The following is a 24,485-nucleotide window of genomic DNA, read 5'->3' as shown; positions in this document are numbered from 1 at the left end:
AAGGTTTTGCCTAGAGGGGTTCTCTATGTTTTTGAATCTAATTACCCTGTAAGATATCTACCATCCTGATTTTACAGGGGGGATTTCTTCATTTCTATTTACTTCTATTTTTATTAAAAGTCTTCTTGTAAGAAACTGAATGCTTTTTCATTGTTCTCAGATCCAAGGGTTTGGGTCTGTGGTCACCTATGCAAATTGGTGAGGCTTTTTATCCAACATTTCCCAGGAAAGGGGGGGTGCAAGTGTTGGGAGGATTGTTCATTGTTTTTAAGATCCAAGGGTCTGGGTCTGTAGTCACCTAGGCAAATTGGTGAGGCTTTTTATCCAACATTTCCCAGGAAAGGGGGGGTGCAAGTGTTGGGAGGATTGTTCATTGTTCTTAAGATCCAAGGGTCTGGGTCTGTAGTCACCTAGGCAAATTGGTGAGGCTTTTTACCAAACCTTGTCCAGGAAGTGGGGTGCAAGGTTTTGGGAAGTATTTTGGGGGGAAGGACGCGTCCAAACAGCTCTTCCCCAGTAACCAGTATTAGTTTGGTGGTGGTAGCGGCCAGTCCAAGGACAACGGGTGGAATATTTTGTACCTTGGGGGAAGTTTTGACCTAAGCTGGTAAAGATAAGCTTAGGAGGTTTTTCATGCAGGTCCCCACATCTGTACCCTAGAGTTCAGAGTGGGGGAGGAACCTTGACCTGAGTTTTAAGTAGGAGATAGCTTTTATACAAAAATGTACACTTGATGTGTAGTATTTGATGCACCTGTCCACACTTAAGACGTACAAACATGTCGTTGCTATAGATATACCAATATTTCATTGTTTTATATATTAGTGATGAAGATAAGGAGCTGCCAGTGAACCTAGAAAAGTCCTGCTCAGAGGATATGTTGTAATGTGTAGTTTAAAGATCTGTGGCCATATTTAAATACCTGTGGCCAAATTCTGCTCTCAGGACAGGTTTCTACTACAGCATGACATCGGCGCAGCTGCACCAATGCAGCTGCGCCACTCTGGCACATCTGCTAAAGACAGGGAATGCTGAAAGGAGAGCACTCTCCCATCGACATAAATACTCCACTCGGTGAGAAGTGGAAGCTGTGTTGTCTCTTGACAAAATAGCATTGGTGTGGACAGTGCAAAACTTGCATCGCTTGTGAGGGAGGCTTTTCCACACTCCTGCGTGATGTAAGTTAGATCGCTTTAAGCAGCAGTAGATAGTGTAAATCAGGAGTAAATTCAGGTTTCTTCAGTGTATCTCATGTAGATTTAATTTATATGGGAAATGTTTAGATACTGCAGTGGTGGAAATTAAATTAGATACATTTACAATTTAAATTTCTCTCTCTCTCTCTCTCTCACACACACACACACACACACACACACACACACACACACACACACACACACAGAATCAATTAACCAAATATCAAAATACCTGGTTTCTTCAGAAGAACCATCTGGCACCCCAGTTAAAGGTTTAAAAATATATGTTTTTATTTGTAAAAACATTTTAAAATCCAAAATCCAATTATTTTGACTACCGTTTTGTGCACTCTTTTTAAGTTGCTGAATGAAAACAACTAGTTATTCATTTCAAAAGCAAACATAATGAAATCTTCCTGTTCTCCCTTAAGATATTTTAGTACCAATATATCTGGTACAAAATGCATGTTTTTGTCTTCTCAGATCAAATAGTAATTTAGGTTAGGATTTTCACTAAGGTTTAGGCTGTTAGGAGCCCAACTCCCACTGAATTTCAGTATGAATCCATTGAGCTGGCGTTGCTCGCTTTTTGTAAGATTTCTTTTTATGTTTGGGAATTTTTGATGGATCTTCAAAGATAAATCAAAACTTCTTGACCCAATTCCTTTTTTCAACTGCCTTTTCTTCATATGCGAATGTGTCTGAACAGGAGTCTTTCAGATAAATGAAGCATAAAGGGCTGGCTGGATCAGGTTCAGGGGTCTATGACATTGTCCTGGCTGTGCCGGAAGAAAGACAGGAGGCAATGGATGTGAGTTAATTAGGCCAAAACTTTATTCTCATAGCATATCTGGGAATACCTGACAATACATTACAGTACATTTACAGGTTATTTTTTCCTTAATAATTTCCATTTATTTGAGAGTTCTACTGTCAGCCCTACCCCTTCCCAACCTGGTCCCAGTCAGCTCATTGCTGGGACCCCATCGTCCTCTCCTCATATGAGGGCTAAGGGAGCTGAAAAAAGAAGTGGTTGTCTACTCACTATACTAAATCTTAGGCACCACAGCCCCATTTGCCCAGCTTCCTTAAGGGATGCCTTCCCCTAAATCCCATTGCAGATTCAATTTATCATATCCCCTCTGTAATGAGTACCTGCACTGGATGCTTGTCACACCTGTAATTTACTGAGTTGTGATATCTTGACCTCCTCTCCTTACCTACCTTACCAGATCTTTGACCTGCTATGGGGAAGGTGAAAAAATCCACCCTGCCTTAGCCAATCTGGTGGTGAGGGAAAAATTCCTTCCTAACCACAGAATCAATGGGTGCTGCTAGCCCAATTGCTGTGAGAGAGGGGGTTCTCTGAAACTGTCTGGGATATAAAATATCTTCTTTCCCCTTGGCATCTGGAGGGCCAGTGTCCCCTCACCTAGTCTGGCTACTTCCTGTAGTTCCCAGCTCCATACAGCCCCCCAACCCTTCCCCCATTACCCAGTCGAAGAGGGGGCTCTAAAGAAGCAACAACCCCCTTTTTTGGCCTGACAATAAACAGTTGTATCAGTTGTGGAGGCATTTGGCTCACCTTTAAGCAGTGAAGCAGTCAGCAGTGTTGGTGAAGTGGCTGTAACTAGCATTTAAAATTAATGCCCAGTGAAGATGAATGCATGAAACTCTGCCTGTACATTCATCACAACAACACTGTGAAGGTTGTTCTGCAACCTGAATAGATAGAAACATATTTTTAAATAACATCAAAGGTAAGATTTTAGACAATAGAGAATGTATGTATAATTAAAACAAATCTATCATTTCTTGAAACAGTAGAGCAGGTTTTGATTGTTGCTATATTAGACCTCTCTTAGAGCCATGGTGATTAATCAGTCATTGCACAGAACTTTGAAGATGTCAAATGCTAAATATTATTTATGTAAGTAGTACCTGTGCAGATTTGAAAAGTATTTCCTCTGTATTCTGAATACTGTGCATGAAGGCTCTTAAAACTGACATATGGGGTAAAACCAAATATGTCCATCGGAGCTTGGGTGTGCACAATAAGTCCTGAATGGTTTCAACAGAGGTATGTGCTTTAGTAGTAATAAACTGGAAGTGACACAAACAGTCAACACTGGTTTGAGTGTAGTGAGAACCTTGCTGTAATAGCTAACATTTAATTGCCTTTCAGTCCATCTCTTCTCTCTTAGCTTTAGAATCACTGATTAATACTAAAAGCCCCAAAGAGAGTGAACTGTCTATTTCAAGTGGGGGATAGGGCAGACTGCCTGAACTCTAAGACATGGAGAGGATTATTCTGCCTCCTATTCATCTGGCTCTTTATGGACAATCTGTGATAGCTATACCATGACAGTCTTGGGCATCTCTCTGTGGGTGATTCTGTAGAGCTCTTGTTGTTCCAGTTTCTCTTTCAGTTTCAACACGTCTCAGCATGTCCTCCACGCCCTTCTTGGCTTTCCTCCCTTTAATGTTAGGTTTGTCCTTCATCTTTTTGGCTCTAGACTGATTTTTTTTTCCATCCTTTAGATGTAGGCTTGGCCTTTTCCTCCTCCTCCTCCTTAATCTCAAGATTGGCCTTTCTCTTTTCTTTGACATTAGGCTCAGTCTTTTCCTTTGACTCTGGAATAGCCTTTTCCCCCTTCTCTTTGACCTTAGACATAACTTTTTTATAGCTTTCTCTTTTACTATATTTTACTTCACTGGCTTTCTCTGGTCTTTCACGTTCTTTAGCCTGGAGTTCCCCTGAGGGGATAGATTACACTTAAGAGTTTCTTGATCAGGCAAATCAGTCTCTTCTGCATCAGCAGCTTTGTTAATAGTATTTCTATTACTCTCACTTCAGTGTTGGATATGGCCCATGTGAGCTTATTTTTCCTGACTTCAGTAGCAGCAGTTTGTAAGCTCTCCAGTGAGCCGGAATAATATTTTTTTTTTTAACACAGAGTGAGACTGAAGTCATTGCTAACAGACTTCTTTTCCCCAAAGTTTGGTTTGGAGTTGCTCAGGTTTTCTGCCTTGCATCTCTTTTTGAGCTTTTTCTGTTGTTGAAACTCATTATGTTGAAATGTGTATCCTTTGGTTTCCCATTGTCGTTCTGTAGACGTAGCTCAGATTTACTAATGAAACAGTTTCTTCGCTGTTATTTTGATCTGGAGTTGTCATCTGCTTCATCTCCCATGGCACATATGAGGAAACTGATTTGGTACTCCTCACAAGTCCTGATAAGTCCTGATGCAATACAAAATGGCACATCCTCTTTGGACTTGCTAATATCTTTTATTAGCAAAGATAATCTTTTGTGTTGGGATATTAGGAAAACTTCAGCTCCACTGGAAACAAAAAACATTACTTTACAAAAATCTCCTCCACCCCTGCCTCCTGCAGCTGCACCTCTACGTTTAAGCTTGCATCCCTCTTCATGCTTCTATGGAGATGGCCCCTGCCTTTTTGTTTCTATGAAATCTGGGCTTCATTGCTTCAGCTGCTCTAATCTTGGTTGGCAGCCCAGTTTCTCTGCAGAGTGGCCTTTTATTCGGATTTACTTTATGTGGGTTTGGATGCTTTTCTTTGTATCTGGTCTGGGATAGAGCTTTTTTCACTCTCACAGCCCTTCTTACAACCTTAGATACTCCCTTTCCTTTTTCTTTTTCAGTGTGGTTCTGAAAGAACAGGCCTGTTCTCATGGCTGCTCCAATGCTTATAGGTGAGGAAAACCAACCCATCCACTCTCACTGCAGAGGAATGTCAGTTACTCTTTCTTCTTTCTTGCTTCTTCCTAGCTTTTCTACTCCATTTGGAAACAGGATCCAGCCAGTTCTGACAGCATGTCACATGGTGGTGCAAGCAGGAGACAGGATCACAGACAAGTATATGTAGGTATATCTCATGATTAAAATAGATTCAAAGAAAAGTGGAAGCTTATCACAATTGAAGGCTGTCATTGCACAGGGAGCTAGTGGTAGCAGCAGATGTCCTCCTTCCCCATTCTGTCTCCAGTCTCCTTGAAGGGGATGAGGAACCACTTTGGGAACATATCTATTTTAGAGGAGAGGAGTTGGGTAGGAGCACCTAGCTGGAATAAATCTTGTCCTGTTCCATGCTGCTGTTGCTTCTGGTTGGAATTCAGAAACCCCTCAGCCAAGTCCTAGCTTCTGCTGCTGCTCTCACTTCAGATGATCCTGCCTAAAGAGCTCTCCCAAGCTAGGGAGGAAGTATAAAAGGTCAATGCAGAGCACTGCACTGCCCTGCATTCCATCTAACTTTAATCTCTTGTTTATAATGGATGTAAGTGTAATATTAATCATAATCTAGACATGTGTAGTCCGTAATACTTCTGATGCCTTCCAAACCTATGTCTGTTACCAGTTGTTGGTTTATATAAGTAGCAAATACATGGTATTTGGTGTTTTACTTAAAATCCCAGCTGTTGGACAAACAGATTGTGAGAGAATCTCAGCTTTTATTTAATCATTTTCTAGCTGTTGGAGTTTCAAAGAAAACCTGAGCATGTCCTAAAGGCTCAAAAATGAAAGACAAATAAAAAAGAACTCCACACATATTATTATTACTATTAATGTTTTATTATTAAACCTCAATTTTAACCTTATCTCATTTTTTGGGCGTGGCTTTTAAATGTTTTGGGTTGGCAATATTGGGTCAAGTAGAGCAGTGCCGATAGTTGGGAAATATGACCCATTAAAATGGGAGAGAAAGATCATCAAGAAAAATTGTGTAGTGTAACAGTAGCACATCATACTTAGAAAATAGTAAGTAATGTTCAGCACTATGGTATGTAGTGAATGTCATCCACCATTGTCAAAAGGCTTTACAAAGGTTGAACAGACATTACCACCTTCATGTTACAGATAAGGAGACTTGAGTACAGAGTGGTAAATGACTTGCCGAAGGTTACACAATGAGTCAATGGCAGAGACTAGAGTGGAAACCAGGCTGACTGATCCCCAATTCAGTGTTGTCTCTCCTAGACATCATTCCCTCCTAATCATCCTTTTTATGATGTATGATGTATTCTACTATTTTCTAAGTATGATGTGCTACTGTTACACTACACAATTTTTATTTATTTATCCAGGTTATCAATGTCCATATAAGTGAAGAGGCCTGATATCAAAAAGTTATTTTGTTCCTTGTTTTTCATCATTTTAGCTCACGTTTCTTTCATTAATTTTTTTTTAAAGTTTTCAAGTGTTTCTAACACAACCTTTCTTTTCTGTAGGCTTTAAGTTTTTGGTACCTTCACTTCAGAAACTTCAATTTATGTCTGATAAGAATTAATGAAGCATGAACCAAAACATGGCTCATATTCAGTTGGGATAAGAAGCTTGAAGTTTGGTAGCTATAGAGCCTATCTGTACTATCTGAAGAGAAAAAAAATATGGCAGTCTGAGGTATCTTTTAATTTTTGGTTTTTGTTATGTTCTGATATTTAATAGACGTCTGATACAGGTTTAACTGGAATTTTGGGGATGATTTAGGTTCTCATTTTATCTTAACAATTTCTACCATCTCCAATAAAAAACTTAACCAATGCCTCAGTTTTCATGGCAGAGAGTGCCTTCATTTAAATTATACATTTTGACAGTTTAATTGCATAGAAAGTGCACTTCAATTGATACTCTACTTGTATGATAAATATGGCAACTGTTTTTTTCATACACAGTAATCCCTGCTAGGTCCAGATTATGTTATAAGCACCTTTGTACAACAGGAGAGAAAAAGCATGTAATTTTATTTACTCATATGTCATTTACCAAGTATGTTATATTATATAACTACAGTATTTACATGGTACCACAGAAAGGAAAATACAGTAATACCAATAATTTTCAAATTAAGTGTTTGACCTGGTATTTTAGGAGCAGACTGCATGTTGCCCAGTACCTTACTCCACGAGTAGTCACTTTGAAGTCAATGTTAGAATAGCAAAGTTCAATAGGTAGTTCATTTCAGTTCTTGACCATCTAAGATCAGGTTACATATAGGCTTGTTAGGAGTTCAGAAAAGAGAAGTTACCCTCCTTCATTTAGAGAGATAGCATAAATGGAATTTTTGTTGATGGATGAAGAAAGAACAAAAATAATTTATTTCTAAGACTATGAAATGAGGCAGAGGATTTATTTAGTTCTGGATTGGTGTTTTCTGATGATATAACTGAGACTAAGAGATAGATCCTCTGCATTGCGGCCACTTTGTGCTACTCTGTTGGTATGCTCTAGCTCTAAAGCCAACTCAGCAAACTTGGAGGGGTGGTGTGTCACCTTGGAAGATCTCACCCACTGATGGTCTAAGGATTTAGTCTAGTTAATCTAACTATATTGCAATATCTAACCTCCACGAAAGACTGCTAGCATTTTGCTTAGCTGGAATTCCTACCGAATGATACAGCAAACAATTGGAGTCAAGAATTCATGCTGAAGAGAAACATACTAGCACAAGTATCTGAAATGGGACTAGTGTTTGGCTGAAATAACTATGAGCAGTCAGAACAAAAATCCATGTGGTAAATGGTTTCCCCACTGAAACCAGTGATGTTGGCTGATGTGTGTGTGTGTGTGTGTATATATATATATATGCCTATTTAACTAAAGAAGGAGAAATCTCTACTCATATGCAGACATTGTAACTCAATGTCCAGATTCTGAATCCAGAGGACAGCCTCTGTATAAAGAGAGGCTAGGCATTGTAAGCTGCTTCCAGATGTCAAGTTGGGGACCATTCCACCATTGTCTGCAACGCTGGCCCACAGTCATACTGTGGGGAGGAGGAAACCACGCCAATCAGGTGCCAAGTTTGTGGTAACTGTGGACAAGCCAGAGAGTACCCAATTGAGCCTGGTCAAGGATCTATGATCAAGTGGACAAGAAGGCAAGTGTATCAATGGATTCCCGAATTTATTTAATGTGTTATACTCTTTCCCACCAGTTCATCCACTCTCTATAAGGATGTAGTTTTCAGCGCCCTTGTGCTACTGATTACTCAAGCATAGTAAAAATTCATAGCGATTCCAAGGCTGGAAGGGACCATTGTGATGCTCTAGTCTGATCTCCTGTATCACACAGGCAATAGAACTCCCCCAAAATAATTCCGAGAACATTTCTTTTAGAAAAAACATCCCACCTTGATTTAAAACTTGTCAGTAATGGAGAATCCATCACAACCCTTGGTAAGTTGTTCCAATGATTAATTACTCCCACTGTTAAAAATGTACACCTTATTTTCAGTCTGAATTTTTCTAGATTCAAATTCCAGCCATTTGATCATGTTATATCTTTCTCTACTAGACTGAAGAGCCCATTATTAAATATCTGTTCCCCTGTAGGAACTTATAGGCTGAAACCAAGTCACCCCTAAACATTCTCTTTGTTAAACTAAGTAGATGGAATTTGTTGATTCTATCACTATAAAGTATTTTTTCTAATCCTTTAATCATTGTCATGACTCTTCTCTGAACTCTCTCCAGTTTATCAAAATCCTTCTTAAATTGTGGACACCATCATGGGGCACAGTATTCCAGCAGTAGTCAGACCGGTGCCAAATACAGAAGTAAAATAACCTTTCAGCTGCTACACAAGACTCCCCTATTTGTTCATCTAACAATTGTGTAAGCGGGGAAATAGTCCCGCTATTGTGGGGAACTTTCCTGGTTTCTGCACTACCCCAGTGAAGTGGGCTAGCGGAAGGATCCCTCGCTCCCACTTCCTTTACCCAGTGGCCTCCCTGCCCTTTAGGGCTCCCCTTCCACTCTCCTGTCTGGCAGAGTCCTCGTAACCCCAAAAAGGCTGGGCCCAGGATTCCTGGGGGGCTCGACTCCCAACCCTGCTGTGGTCACCTAGGACAGGGGCTAGTGTATCCCCACTCCGGGGTACTCTCTCTGCACTGGGCACTTCTCTGACCCACTGACCATTACATACAAGTTAAAGCAAATGCAAGTTATTTAATCAACAATTAATTTTAAAAAGAATAAGGAAAAATGGGAAAGGTTAAAGGAAACACATCACCCCGCTCTGTGGCAGGGAACATCACAGTGTCTCTGGAATGTCAGGGCAGTTCACAGTCTGTTCCTTGTAAGTCCCAGGCCTCCTTCTCAGGCCCTGGCCATGCTGCAGGGATGCTGTGGGTTGGACACTTGCTCTGGTGGTGGCCACACGCTCTCAAGCTCTAAGTGGTAGGACCCTTCTTCCCAGTGTCGTCCCCACTCTGTCGGGGTTATGATCCAAGCCTGGCCTGCAGAGCCTCTTGGCTGAGGCGTCTCCCTGTGCTGGGCCCACTGCCCAGGGTCCCCCTCGCTCTCCTCAGCTGCTCACCGCACCCAGCTCCGGACTGCTCCAGCCCCAGCTCCACCACTCGGTCTCTGCTGCTCTGCCTCCAGCTCCCTGGGCTGCTTCCTTGGCCCCTCTGGCTCTGGTTGCTGGAGTTCTGCTCCCAGGACAGGTCTGCTCTGCAGACTGCTTCTGTGACTCTGCTCCCAACACTGACCCACTTCCTGGGCTGCTTTTCTGGCCCCTCTGGCTCTGGTTACTGCAGCTCTGCTCCCAGGGCAAATCTGCTCTCTCTGGACTGTGCCTCTGGCTTTGGGGCTGTAGCTCTGCTCCCAGGACAGGGTCTGCTCTCTCTGGGCTGCTTTTCTGGTCCCTTGGGATCTGGCACAGCTCTGGTCCCCAGCTTAGCTTGGGCCCTGCTTTCTCCTTAGCTCAGCCCCACTCTGTCTGACCCAGGCAAATCCAACTCACAGGGAAGACGGGACCTCCCTGGCCTCCTGACTCCCTGATTAGCCTGCTCGCCCTGTCATTCAGGCTGACCAGGAGCATTGGCCTCTCCCCATTGTTCCTGGGGACTATATCTCAAGGTTCTGATTCCCCATCAACCCTTCCCCTTTTAGTACTCGGAGCTAGCCAACCAAAACACCCCCACTGAATGTTAGTAAGGGGGCAACAGTCCCCTTACAATTTCATGAGTCATTTTGGCCACAGTGTCACACTGGGAGCTCATGTTCAGCTGATTATCCACCATGACCCCCAAATCTTTTTCAGAGTCACTGCTTCATAAGATAAAGTCTCCCATCATGTAAGTGTGCCCTACATTCTTTGTTCCTAATGTCAGGCACTGCCTGTGATAATTTGGCCTAGCAGTTGTAGCACAGATCACAGCTGGGTGTAAGGTTGGTCTTGGGCCAAGAGTGTTCCTGGAATCAAGATCCAGGGACAGGCCAGGGTCAAAACCGAGATCAGAGTCTGCAGACAAACCAGAGTCAGAACCATAGCCAGAGACCAGGTGTGGGCCAGAGGTCAAAGCCGGGTAGTCAGAGTTCAAAGACGAGCCAAGTCAGTACCAAAGTCAGAGTCCAGATAAGTGCCAAAGGTCAAAGATGGCCAGTCAGAGTCCAAGGGTGTAGGAGGGATCAGGAGGTGGAGACCAGGCTGGAGCAGGTTGGCGACAAGGCTGAAGTGAGGCTAGAGCAGGGCAAGGACTGGGGTCAGCAGGAGGAGGAGGAGGAGGAGGAGGAGGAGTTTGGTGCACTGAAAGGCAACAGCAGAGTTCCTGACCAGGTAACACTGTTGCTCAGACTGATCTGCAGCTCTACTGGGGCTGTGGAAATACCTGAGTCTAGGGTCATCTGACCCAGGTTCCGCTCTGTGATAGGCTGCTGCTGTATGCCTGAAGACTGACTCATTGTTGGCTGGGTGCTGACTCATCGCAGCAGCTGAGAAAGCAGCCCTAGTTCGGCTGCATGTTTGCCTCACAACTAGAGGCCAATAGCACTCTTCTCCAGCAGTTCATGAACTGCTGTAGCAAAGGGGTATGGAGAGATCATCTGTGACCACAGGAGTGGGATTCTTCCCCTGAATATGAGCAGACCTTTTAGTTAGCACTGCATGTTGTTTCCTGTCTGAAAATGGGGCATGAGTCAAACAGAGATGTAATAGGTTGGTTTCATATGTCATAGCTCTCCAGGCAGGCTTAACAGATTCATAACGATAGACTTAATGGCACTGTCAGACAGGAAACAACATACAGTGACAGACTGTCATATCTGATGTGGGAGGAATTCCAGTCAAATCAGTCTGGTTTCTAAGAACATCAGTCAGGCACTACCTTTCCTTAGTGTTCGTTCTTGATACTGTATAATTGCTCCCAAGTTAGCTGATGACCATACCTGGCTCTTTGTGTTTTACCTTCCAATATTGATGAGAAATGGCACAAGCTCTCTCCATTTGCATATCTCTGATGCCTTCCCAGTTGCAATGGGTTATGTCCCTTCTCCCTTTCCAACTGTGAGGCCTGCCTCTTGCTTTCTCTGTCCTTCTGCATTCTGAAAACTCTGTTTTGGCAGACAAAACAATTTAAGGACATCTTTTGGTGGCCAGTTATCCTGACTTTAATGCTGCTTATGTTGGGAGAGCAGCATAAAGCTGGCCACACACAACTGTGGATTTAGACCACTATTCTCTGAATGAGTGTAAACAACACATATAACAAGTTTGCTGACTTGTAGTTTAGAGAATTTCAAGGGAAAGTGTGAAAGTAATGGAATGACAAGAGTGATCTAGAGAAATGAACAGGGATATAAAATACCAGAATATGGATTTTTATTAAAAAGATCAGCAAAATAACTTAAGAAGGTTTTAATGTTAAATATGGATGATACTGCGTTGACAGGGAAACTTTTACAAATCTTGTAACTGACTCAATGAACAGTCTAGGCAAAATTTAAGGATACTAAATGTTGGATTTTCAATAAAACTCAGCATTGACATGACTGCTGACACTGAAGTTAATAAGAATGCTTTCCATTGTTTCTGATGGAAGCAAAGTTGGAGCTTGTCTGCATGGAGAGTTATTCCGGAAGAGCTATTACTGATTAGCACGATGTATGGATGTTTTTATCCTGAATAAGGGTACCTTATTCCAAATTAGTTTATATGCTTTTGGAAGTTGATTAAGTTACTTCAGAATAAGAGCCCCAACAAATGGAGTTTAATCACAAACAGTTAATTTGGTTTTAATTTCCACTTTACTTTGTTCCAGGTTAACTTTCATGTGGAGACAAGCCCTAAGAACATCACTGAGCAATTTTGAAAATCCTTTCTTAAATGTGTTTGGTTTGTTTCTGGAGATGCCATGGGATTGCTAGAGACCTCCAGGGCAGTTGGATAGACTGGGTCAAGAACAGCACGTCAGAAAGCCAGGACTTCAGTAATGGGGGAGTTTATTTCTCAAATAATGACTAGGATAACTATGCAAAAATAGTGATAGAACATATGTCTTCATTGCATTTGCATTTGTATTGCATTTGCATAGAACCTTCAAAGTCAGAGGTTATTGTTGATTTAATCCTAGGAAATAAACCCAGTATGCTAAGTAAACTGAATTTGAGGAGCATCAAAGATCTAGTGATTATAACTTCATCAAATCGTTGAGATACACAATGAGGGAAATCTGATGTCCTGGAGGAAATAAATGTTTCTGATTTCAGAAAAGCATACTTAAAAGGAGTGCTAAGTGCCCTAAGATTTGAAATCCTACATTAAAATTAGGTGTGAGAACAGTGAAGAATACAAAGTCACTTCTTATCAGGCTAACACTGATTTAAGACTTCCTCGCTCAGTCTTGCATCTGTTATAAGCCCCCCTTTTATATGCCTGTTGATGTAACCTGCAAATTGCTTATGTCCAAAGAACATAGAGAGAGGAAGTATTGTATTTAAGAAATTGTTGAAAAGACAGCAGTGGCAACTCGTGCAGATTAAGTCTAAACAAGTACTGTAAATGGACAACAGAGGTTAAACAGGGATGTACACAGTTTAAAATATAATCTAAAATTGTTTAAAATTACAAACAATCTGGCAGGGAGAATTGGGAGATCTATAAAATAAGCAGAATTCAGGTAAAAGGATAATTAGAGGAGCACAAAGAAATCCTATGAATGTTAAATTGGGGAGAATATTTTAATTACTATTATTTATTCATTGTTTTTAAGCACCAAAGATAATCAAGGGGCAGTACCAGGAGATAGCAAAAACAATCCCTGCCTCAAGGAGTTTACACAGGATTCAACTAGATTTGAGTGAATGGAAACTTGGGCATCTGAGGAGCCCTTTTGGAGTCATAGGAAGGGCGAAGGCCTTAAAATAGACAAACTACATGAGACAGCACATGATAGATGGTTCGGGGGAGCATTGTGTAGTGCAGTGGACATAGTGTACTTAGATTTCCAGAAAGCCTTTGACAAGGTCCCTCACCAAAGGCTCTTACATAAATTAAGTTGTCATGGGATAAGAGGGAAGATTCTGTCATGGATTGAGAACTGGTTAAAAGACAGGGAACAAAGGGTAGGAATAAATGGTAAATTTTCAGAATGGAGAGGGGTAACTAGTGGTGTTCCCTAAGGGTCAGTCCTAGGACCAATCCTATTCAAGGTATTCATACATGATCTGGAGAAAGGGGTAAACAGTGGCAAAGTTTGCAGACGATACTAAACTGCTCAAGATAGTTAAAACCAAAGCAGACCGTGAAGAACTTCACAAAGATTTCACAAAACTAAGTGATTGGGCAACAAAATGGAAAATGAAATTTAATGTGGATAAATGTAAAGTAAAGCACATTGGAAAAAATAACCCCAACTATACATACAATATGATGGGGGCTAATTTAGCTACAACTAATCAGGAAAGAGATCTTGGAGTCATTGTGGATAGTTCTCTGAAGACATCCATGCAGGGTACAGCGGCAGTCAAAAAAGTGAACAGGATGTTAGGAATCATTAAAAAAGGGATAGAGAATAAGACGGAGAATATCTTATTGCCCTTATATAAATCCATGGTACGCTCACATCTTTAATACTGCGTACAGATGTGGTCTCCTCATCTAAAAAAGATATACTGGCATTAGAAAAGGTTTAGGGGTTTGTAACCAGTCCCATATGAGGAGAGATTAAAGAGGCTAGGACTTTTCATCTTAGAAAAGAGGAGACTAAGGGGGGATATGATAGAGGTATATAAAATCATGAGTGAAGAAAGTGAATAAGGAAAAGTTATTTACTTGTTCCCATAATATAAGAACTAGGGGCCACCAAATGAAATTAATGGGTAGCAGGTTTAAAACAAATAAAAGGAAGTTCTTCTTCACTCAGCACACAGTCAACCTGTGGAACTCCTTGCCTGAGGAGGTTGTGAAGGCTAGGACTATGAGAGGGTTTAAAAGAGAACTGGATAAATTCATGGAGGTTTAGTCCATTAATGGCTATTAGACAGGATGGGTAAGGAATGGTGTCCGTAGCCTGTTTGTCAGAGGGTGGAGATGGATGGCAGGAGAGAGATCACCTGATCATTACCTGTTAGGTTCACTCCCTCTGGGGCACCTGGCATTGGCCACTATTGGTAGACAGGATTCGGGGCTGGATGGACCTTTGGTCTGATCCAGTATGGCCGTTCTTATGCTCTTATTGGAAAGGAGGTTTCTGATGCAGTAATTACTTAATGTTGTGATGTAAACTTCCTTTGTGAAGTGCTTTAAGATCTGCAGATGAAAAGTGCAGTATAAGAGCTAAGGATTATTAATAGTTGTATATATTGTTTTACTGTTCATTCTTCTACAAACTCCACACCGAAGGTTGTCTAAGCAATGTCCTTTATCATACACTGGAAAAACACAAGAACAGGATATATACAGTAACTATTAGCCAACGCAGCAGCACTTCTTCCGCTCTCCCCTGTTGCACATTACTTGAACCCCAGTCATGATCAGCTGTGATCAATACAGCTTAAAAAAAAACATGCCACTTTTCCACCAGATGTCTACTCCCTATCACTGCCTCAGCCCTCTGCCAGGGCCTGCTCAAACAAATAAGCTCTACATTGTGCACGGAAGATCAGCAAACTGATTATTCTGGACCTTCTGGGGCATTTTTGGGATCTGAATGACATTTAATAAATTAGATCCCAAGAGAAGGGGAACATTTTTTTAAAAGACTCTAGGTGTATGTGAATTATTTTTGAGGACTGAAAACGAAACTGAGGCTGGGTGCCTGCAGTGTCATCCCAGTCTATGAGGGGGGCACCCTGGATTAGCACCTGTTTACAGTCCCCCACTGTGCTCCTGTGGTTCCTTGGTATTATGTCTCCCTTTTCTTTCTTTCTCCCTTTCCTGTTTACTCCGGGTCAGAGATACCCACAATTCTTCACCACTCCTTCCAGTTCATAGCATAAATTCATAGGTCTTGGAGTTCCACTTCTTTTCTCTCAAAACTTCTCTTGATGGAGCCTTTCCATCATATCCTCGGTCTTCCACATTTTTTCTTGCTATCCTCTTCCTCCCAAGCTATCTTTGCTGGTTGTTCATATCCCATTCTTATCACATGTTCAAATGTTCACCTCAAATGTGAACTCTTAAGCCTATCACTGAGAGCCCCAAATTCACCTTCCTCCTAATTTCTTCCTTGAACACTTTGTCTATTCTCTGCTTGCCTTCCATTTACCTCAATTCCTTTATGTTAGGCATTTATTTGAAGAACAAAAGACACAACAAACACATTGTAGGATTAACTGTGGGGACACTCTTAAAAGCTTAATTTGTCTAGAGGACTTGTCCTGTGATCTCTTAAAAGAAGGTCATGCTTATCATTTTTTTTTAACATATCCACCTCTAATTTGTAATCTGTCAGTCTTCAGTCATACTTTACCTGAAATATCAGTCATACTCTACCTTTCCCCTTCCTTTTTTTAAATAGTGACCATTAAAATCTATGGTAGTTCTATATGTGGAAGGACTGCACAACAAACTGCCTGAGGTCTGATCCAAAGTATCAGTGGGCTTTAAAGCAAAGGAAATGCAATATATGTTGGATTTTTTAAAAATGAGAATTATTTCAAAGTTCCGCATCAAATATAATTGACAGAGATATGTAATTATTGGCACAGGAGTAAAATAGCTTGTGGAGTGGAAAACTAACTCATGAAAGGGGAAACCACTCAGCTATTGAATTGTTACATCTGGTGGAGCTCCTTAGCCCAGGAATATTAGACATTACTTACTCTGTGTTGCATCTGAAACATTGCTATTTATTCATTGCATTGTAATGCACCAGGTTGTGAATTTATCTTTGTATGCCAGCTTTGCTTACCTATCTGCAGATTTCGACAGTCTTGTCTGCTGATTACAGCCACAAGAAATTGATATCGATTGTGGGATATCAAAGTTGGCCCACATGCCAAAGACCTATCTAATAATAATACAAAAAATGAAACTGAAGGATTTGAGTCTTTTAAGTGAATTGGCCAGTCAGTGAAATATTTATTTTAATGTAGGCAGATATTAAGTAAGGCCAATGTACTAAAATAAGAGCGTGCGTGTTAAATTAAATAATTATTCATCCTACTGATCAAAGAAATGGTAAGTAAATATTAAAGGAAAATCTTTTAAATCATCATCTGTTTTTACGGCTAAAGATGGTTTCTGAGTTGTTTTGTTTTAAATTAAAGATACTGTGGGGATTCAAGAGAAAGAAAGAATTTGATTTTTAAAAAAGTGATACTGTTGTTTCACTAGACTTCATTGAGAATATTTTGTTCAGTATTGACCATCATTTCCACGGAAGGATGTGTTTACCAAAGAGGGATTATATCAGTAAGGATGATTTCAATTTATAATAATAGAGTATTTAATACAACAAAAGGATATAGAGGTTTTGTTAATCCCAGTACAGACTGGTGTTCACACATTTGGCTCGTGTATAAGTTCCAAAATATGGGACCGAATGAGGAATGGTGAGGAAATTACAGGGAATGGATTCATTATTTAAGTGTTCACTGTGAGGTTGGTAATTGTAAGAGAACTACCTCACTCAGCAATAAAAATATTAAATTTATCGAAGTAGGAGTATGAATGAATTTAAAATACACTTACTGCATATAGTGTGAGTTAAATTATATGCAGTGACTAAACAGGGAAGTTCAAGGTTAAAATAAATATTGAAAGGGGGAAGATATGTTGGGCCTAGTGGGTTTTCACTATCCAGCCATTCCTTATATCCTTATGTCTTGTATCCTAGGTTTAATCACTTACTACTCTTAAAGAGTTGGAATGGTGGTCAGAATCTACGTCAGCATTGAAATCCCCAGAAAAAACTGAGCTAGCATATGGAGAGATTTGAAACATTATCATAGCTTGGAATAAAAGTTGTCTTAATCTTCAGCACCTGATTCCTCAGAGGGTGTGTATAAACTAATTACTGTAATGTTAGGCTTCCTCTCAAACTATGTAATAAATATCCAGATGGACACTTCCACAGTTCAGCGAAGACACTTTACAAGTTGTTTATTAATAAGTAGTCATGCTTTGCACCAATATTTTTTTCATAAGTGCATTATATTCAGACATCATTATCCATCCAGTGGTATCTAACATCAGTATTTGTAGATATTCCCCATCTTTGTATTTAAATGAGGACCAGTTCTTCAGCCCTGGCACTGACTAGCACTTATTTACATGAGTCGTTTGACTGAAGTCAATGGGACAACTCATTGGGAATAAGAGCTACTCAATGTGGAATCAGCACATAGCAATTATGGACCAAATCTTGGTCCTATTAAGAACAATGGCAAAACTTGCATTGATCTCACTGGGACCAGAATGTGGGTGAAAGGCTGTCATCCTTATTGTAGCTGTTAAAAAATGTTTTTCACTGACAGCAGCCAACAAATAGGTTGCAGAGTAACTCTTCTCTTAACGTTGTTATGTTCTTGAAAAATGTGACTTTAAGCGAACTGATGTTAAGCAAATTCAATTCCCCCATAAGAATTAATGTAAATGTGGAAGTTAGGTTCCAAGGAAATTTTTTTCACCAGACAAAAGACATTACACAGTATAAGTTTTAAACAAATTCTAATCAGAGGATTGTCTGGGGACCTGCTCATGAACTTCCTGAGCTTCTTCTAAAGCAACTGTGTTGATATCAACCAGGATATTGGCAGCACCGAGGGAGGCAGGAGGGAGGAGACACAATAGATGCACAGCTGTGGCTGCAAACACTTCCCTGTGGAAACTGAATGAGATGACGAACCCACACTCTCCTGCTAGAGCGCACCACTCCCTCCGGACGGCACATGCACGGCTGCACAGGCGCCGACTTCCCAAATTGCCTGGGGAGTGCTCAGCCCCCGGCTCACCCCCACTCCACCCCATCCACCCAGCGCATCCTTGCTCCTTCCCCCTCTTCCCCCAGAGCCTCCTGAACACCCGTGAAACAGCTGATTGCTGTGGAGGGAGGCACGGAGAGGGAGGGGGGAGTTGCTGATCTGCGGGGCTGCTGGGGGGCGGGAGGGGTTGGAGGGGATCTGATGGGAGGCTGCTGGCCCACCCTGGTTCCAAGTCCCCACGACCAAACAACGTTATAAGGAAACATTGCACAACTTTAAATGAGTATGTTCTCTAATAGATCAGGGACATAACAATGAAACGACAGTTGATGTTAAGTGAGGAGTTACTGTACATTTTTCTAATACCCTTTAGAAATCTATATTGTGCATGGATGATCGTCCGTTTCTTCATCAGCCACCTGAAAGTCATGTCTGCTCCCTATGATAAGGGCATGTGGTTGGATTGTAGGAAGCAGTGATCTTTGAAAGCAGTATATGTTTACACAGCATAATTGTTGTCACACTGAAAAATTGTTTGTACTGGATTAGTAAGGGCCGTCCTGTGGCTAATGCATTAGACCTGATTTCTTGAATACACTATTTATGTCAGTTTTATTAGAGAGCTAGTAGGATGCAAGGTTACCTCACCTTCGTCCCTTACTGTTTTATTTATCACACAAAGTGCTTGTCTTTATCGATTAGTTCAGTGACAACAAGAGGAGAGCTGATGTAGCCTGTTCATGTTTTGCAGTGTCTTTGAGCTCCGAAAGGGATCGTACAAGTAGTAGTGACAGTGCTTCTAAGCACAATACTGAACACTGGAAATGGATTTCTATTTGGTGGCAGCCATATTAGCATTTGCTACATATCGCTACAAAGCACCTAACATATAAAGAATAACATGTTATATTCAGCAGATCTCATTATTGTGCCATTTGGTATCTTGAAGTGAAATTGCAAAATGCCTGCCTTTAAACAGGTGATGTGGAGATTTTTAAAATTCAATTGCATTTATTTTGCAAATTATTGTTTGTTATAAATAACTTAGAAACGAGCTGAAAATCTGTTTCTAAGTCAGTGGCGGATCTGGACAGATACGTTGCTGAAGATTATTATAACACAAATCAGTGGTAAACTGGTAGCCTCAGGCATACCTTGCAAAGTCTTTTTTGCTATTATTATTGTGTATATGGGTAATAAGATGGCTTGATGTTTTAAAAATAAATTAAATCAATAAACAAATCCAAACTTAGCAGTGACACACTGACTATTCTGTCTTAACTTCGACTCATAGTGTTCTTGGGGAAAAGAAGAGAGGAATTTAGCTAATTGAAACTAGTATGTGTGGAGGCCTGCCCTTTACGGAAAGTTAAAAGGATAAAAAACAAAAAGTAGTGTGACGTATTTTGAGATGACAGTACCATTTGTATTAATAAAAGGCACAACGTGTGTCTGTCTAACAGGGGAAAAATTGTGTGGCAACTAAAATGACGACATGCTGCCTCCCACGGAGAGATTCTGAAGCATTCTCAAAAACACGATTCAGTGGTAAGTGTTAACTGTTAACAAGAGGCTCATGACAATTCAATTTTGAGTTTATCCAACTATATATTAGGAAATGAAGATTAAGTCTCTGTGGCTGATGTTCTGGTATTCTGGCCTTTACACTTTAGACTTCCAGCTAAGATGCATACTGCATTTGCAATACAGATGTACAATTAGCCAAAGAATGCAATCAGTTCTAAACACTTTTTGCTGTTTTTGTGTGACAAGCATGGATTTAGCATTATTGTTTAAATCAGACAAAACTAACTATAACCAATTATTCCGTGGTTAGAATAGCCATGCTTAATGGTATATGTTTTAACATTAAGCACTCAAAGTTTGGGTTTTCAAGGTTGCACTGTCTTTACAGTCTTTAACCAAGATTTTTAAATTTGGTTGCAAACGCTGGACTCCAAAATCCATACTGAGGCAAATAAATAAAAGTGGCTTAGCTTCCAAAGGTGCAGAGCACTCCAGATGCTGATGTATGTATTTAGGAGTTATGTTTGAAAGTTCTGGCCTATTCTTTTGTCAAAGCAGATATCTGAATCAATTTGTGATTTTCTTGATTCAAGTGCAAGCCTAGATTGTCTGGCTATCCCAAAAGAAGGACAGCAGACACTTGATATAGAGTTAATCAGGCTGAAACTTTATTATTAGATGCCTGGGACTACCTAGCAGATAAAAGTGTACAGTGCAGGCAACTCCATGTTCATTCAAATAACTACACAGGACTTCCACCAGCCTAGGTTCCCCAGCCAACCCATGGCTGGGACCTTACTCATCCACCCCTCCCTTGAGGGTTAAGGTGGGCCATCAGAAAGAGGGGTTGGTTCCTTGCCTTACAATTCACAGGATCCTCATTCCCCCCCCCCCCACCGTTCCTTTAACCAGCATCTCCTTTTTAAATCCTTTACCAGGTCATTTATCTGTTCACTGGATGATTTCCCTATGGAGTACTTGCACTGGACATCCACCCCACACTTACCAAATAAGTTGCGACATATAGCCTAACCCCGCTTCCTCCTCACCATAATAGGTCCTCCCTGACACCTGCTGTGGGGAAGGCAAAAATCCCCATTCCACCAAAGCCAATATGGTGGTGAGAGAAAATTTCCTTCCCAGATCCACTAAAAAGGAGTAACTAGCACAGTGCCCATAACAGGTCCTGACCCACCTGATATTTGCACCTCAAGAGGAGGGAAGGTGGGTGCTGCTTTGCCTACTGTATGGAGAAAGGGCTTCCACCACCAGGACTTGCACCTTTTAAAGCCTTTGGATCCTTACATTCCCAAGGGGTGAGTCAGCACCACACAGCTGACTATCACCCACCTTTTTGCAACAGTTTCTGATCTCCTTCTCACGCCCCCCCGTCCCGCCCCACACACTTTCCAATACTGCTACCTTCCTCCAGCAAGCCCAGACAACATCCCTCCTCCCCTGATTTCAAAAGTGATGCACTCATTTCCCTTATAATAGTACTTTGGTAACCAGAAAGCAACGTTGTCTGCTGTTTTCTTTTACTATTAGCAGGCATATTTTATACATGTTTATCTTATAAAGTGATCAAGTGCCAATGGCCTCGTGTCTGGACTGGGACTCAGGAGACCTGGGGGTCTATTCCTTGCTTTGCCACAGGCCTGCTAGGTGATTTTGGGAAAGTCACTTCCCATCCCTTTGTCAGTTTCCCTATCTGTAAAGTAGGGTAACCTTTGTAAAACACTTTGAGATCTACTGATGAAAAGACCAATATAAGAGATAGGTATTCTTTGATATCCCACAAAGACCTATTATTGGTGTTTCCCCTATATTTCATATTGCTACCACAGGGATGCTACATATAACATAGAGTTAAATAAATCAATAATAAAATGTTAGATTAAGCCAGCCATCCCTTTTCTCTTAAATGACTCTGACACTCCTGTTAATAGAAAAAATATTCATAAATGACCAGAGTATAGTTACTGTGGTCCATAGATCTTCCTTTGCACATTTGTGCTTTGTGAGCTGTAGGCAGATGTGCCTTTTGTAGTAATCATTTCCTTGGCTGCAGTGCAATGAAATTTCAATTTCATATTATCACTGTGTCTTAAACTCAAGAAGAAGGAATAATAATATCTCGGGCATGATGATAAAGTTGTGAATAACTAATAACTCATAGTATGACAGTTTGGTTATGAAATCCAAGGGTACCATTATGTGAAGTGCAAAAATCAGATGAAGAAAATAACAGCTCTGAAAACTCCTGTGACTCTGCATCACTGAACCACATTCATTTCAATTTGTTGTAATTTAATGTAATTGAATAAAAAGCACTGTTTGAAAATGAGCCCACATAATAATTTAGAATTCACACTGATCCTGATCATAGTTGATCTCATATCGGTTACTAAAACTAAAATTCTGTTGCTGACATCTTCAAAGAACACACACAATTTCTGTGAAATAAATCCAAATGAGAGCTATAATGGATACTATACTGGAGTCAAAGACAAAACTCCCAGTGAATTTATTTGTGGGTAGAATTGGGCCCAGCACCTCATAACAGTTTTAGGTGGTCTTCTGTTGAAACTACCCGGAATAGTGTCTCAAGGAAGCATTGAGCATATGTATGGGTACTAAGGTGCATCTCAAAATATCTTTAAGCACTGCTTGAAAGTGTTTTGAAAAAGACTTGTGTGAGACCAGTCTTTGATTTTGTAATATCTTCACCTTAGTTGGTCTTGTTTAATAAATATGCATAAAACCAAAGTTAGGCGGGAGGTTGGGGGCAAGCGGAAGGAACAAATTACACGGAAACAGTAAAGCTCAGGGGAGCTCTTCAATGGCAGGTGGCTAACTTCCATTGAAGGTCAGTGGGGAGTTGGGTGCCTCATAGCCATTTGCACCTTTGAAAATCTCACCCTTTAATGTGTTGAGTCTGACTGCAATACACCCCAAACTCCTTCAAAATTCAGAATTAAAACCATGACTCCATCCTTACTTTGGCCCCCTTTCTCCCTGGTACCTGCAGTCCAGTTTCATATATGTTCAGTTAACCCAACCTCAAGCAAGTGAAAGGGGTAGAAGAAGGAAATGCTCTAGACAGTGCTAGGGAGTTACCTTGTATGTGTAGCAATCAGGGAAGGACGTGGGGTGATTCTGATGAGTCGTTTATGACAAGACCCAGACTGAAATGGACGTGAGGTGAGGCATATCTATTGTTATTGGTCATGACAGCATTTCCGTCAATGGTTGTTATGGCACAGAAGCTTGACCAAAAGTGAATGATCTAAGAAAAGTTAAGTGCGTAGGGCATAATTGCATTTTTTTATATTTGTGGTGGGTCATAGGGATCAGGTTTTAATCATGAGCTGGGAGAACAGTGTGAATCCCTGGGTCAGTACAAGTGCAAATTAGATGCCATGGCTTGGATATAGAAACACTCTGACTTCTACTTTACTATACCTCTTTGTATTATAGAAACAAAATTATAAAAGAGGACTGGCACCTCATGGTTATTTTTCCTCCTTTTCCCACACTCATCATTCCCATTCAGACTTCTCATGTATAAATTCCTGTCCCGTATTTTGTAGGAGGTTCGCCACCCATGAATATAAATACAAAAGTAAATATTCTTATGCCATCTAATTCTACTGTGTATAGGATTTAATTTCTGAAAGAGCACAATATGTTGTTCATTGATGGAAACAATAAAATCACACAAACATGCAGCTCTTTGAACTTAAACATTATTCTTATCTACAGTTATTTCACAACTATACATCAACTGCAGTGATAGGGCTCTAGAGAAAGGCCCCAATCTGGCAACTGATTGTGCACCCACATGGAGCCCTATTGAAGTCAGTGAGAGTCTAGGCAGGTTCTGGGATGTGGCCATGCACATTCAATTTCTTATTCAGGGTCTAAGAGCTCCATAATCCTTTTATCTTGGAATACATTATGTCTTCTGCAGGAATAATAAACACTTCACTTTTAAAAGAAGTAAAGACCAGGTCTTCTTCCCGATGTAAGTATAGTATCAGCAGCAGTCTAGGAGTTTCAGAAAAAGGATCAGATTTTAATTCTCTAGGCCAAATCAAGGCAGAACACAACCCTCCTTGTCAGCTCAAGAGTTTCTGGAGTCCCTTTTTCCAGTTCTCATCCAGGTTCTGACTAGACTTCTCCCTCACCTTCATAGTAAGGGTGCTTTAAGACTAGGCTTGGAAGGATTAGATTACTATCGATAAGTGTTGGTAAACATTGATTTCACCATCCATACGCAAAGTGATGGAAAAAATATTCCCATCAATAATAATCAAAATTTACTAAAGGCAAAGTAAGAAAAACCTATTGCTTGAGAACTTATTAGAGTTTGGTTTAAAGATATTTACTTTGTATATTTTGGCATGATGTTGACAATTTGTGTTTTAATGGTTATGAAACTTTTACTTTTTGAATCTCAATGTCTGCTGAAATTAAATATTGTCTGATCCCCCACATATCCTGCAACTGGGAACATTTAAATTGATAGAAATAGAAAAAGAGGCTTAAAATAAATTTTAAATAAATATTATTTGTTGAAATTATAAAAATAG

At 40.6% G+C, this 24,485-nt stretch overlaps 1 protein-coding gene across 9 annotated transcripts in view; it reads left to right on the top strand.

Moving 5' to 3' along the window:
• NLGN4X (neuroligin 4 X-linked) overlaps positions 1-24,485 on the top strand; it is a 249,393-nt gene that overhangs the window by 22,995 nt on the left and 201,913 nt on the right. For 3 of the 9 annotated variants that reach the window (XM_048860100.2, XM_048860111.2, XM_075131146.1), the window contains exon 2: positions 19,827-19,911. The exons of 5 other annotated variants lie outside the window; for them this stretch is intronic. The gene's annotated coding sequence lies outside the window, so the exon portion shown is untranslated. Of the gene's footprint in view, positions 1-17,324; positions 17,439-19,826; positions 19,912-24,485 lie in introns of those variants that run through there. One more of the 9 variants, XM_048860119.2, reaches the window with a different exon arrangement.

Source organism: Caretta caretta, chromosome 1 (genome assembly GCF_965140235.1).
Source record: "Caretta caretta isolate rCarCar2 chromosome 1, rCarCar1.hap1, whole genome shotgun sequence".
In the NCBI taxonomy this organism is placed as follows: Eukaryota; Metazoa; Chordata; order Testudines; family Cheloniidae; genus Caretta; species Caretta caretta.
Note: the sequence above shows the minus strand (reverse complement) of the source record. Positions and strands in the feature narration are given on the sequence as shown.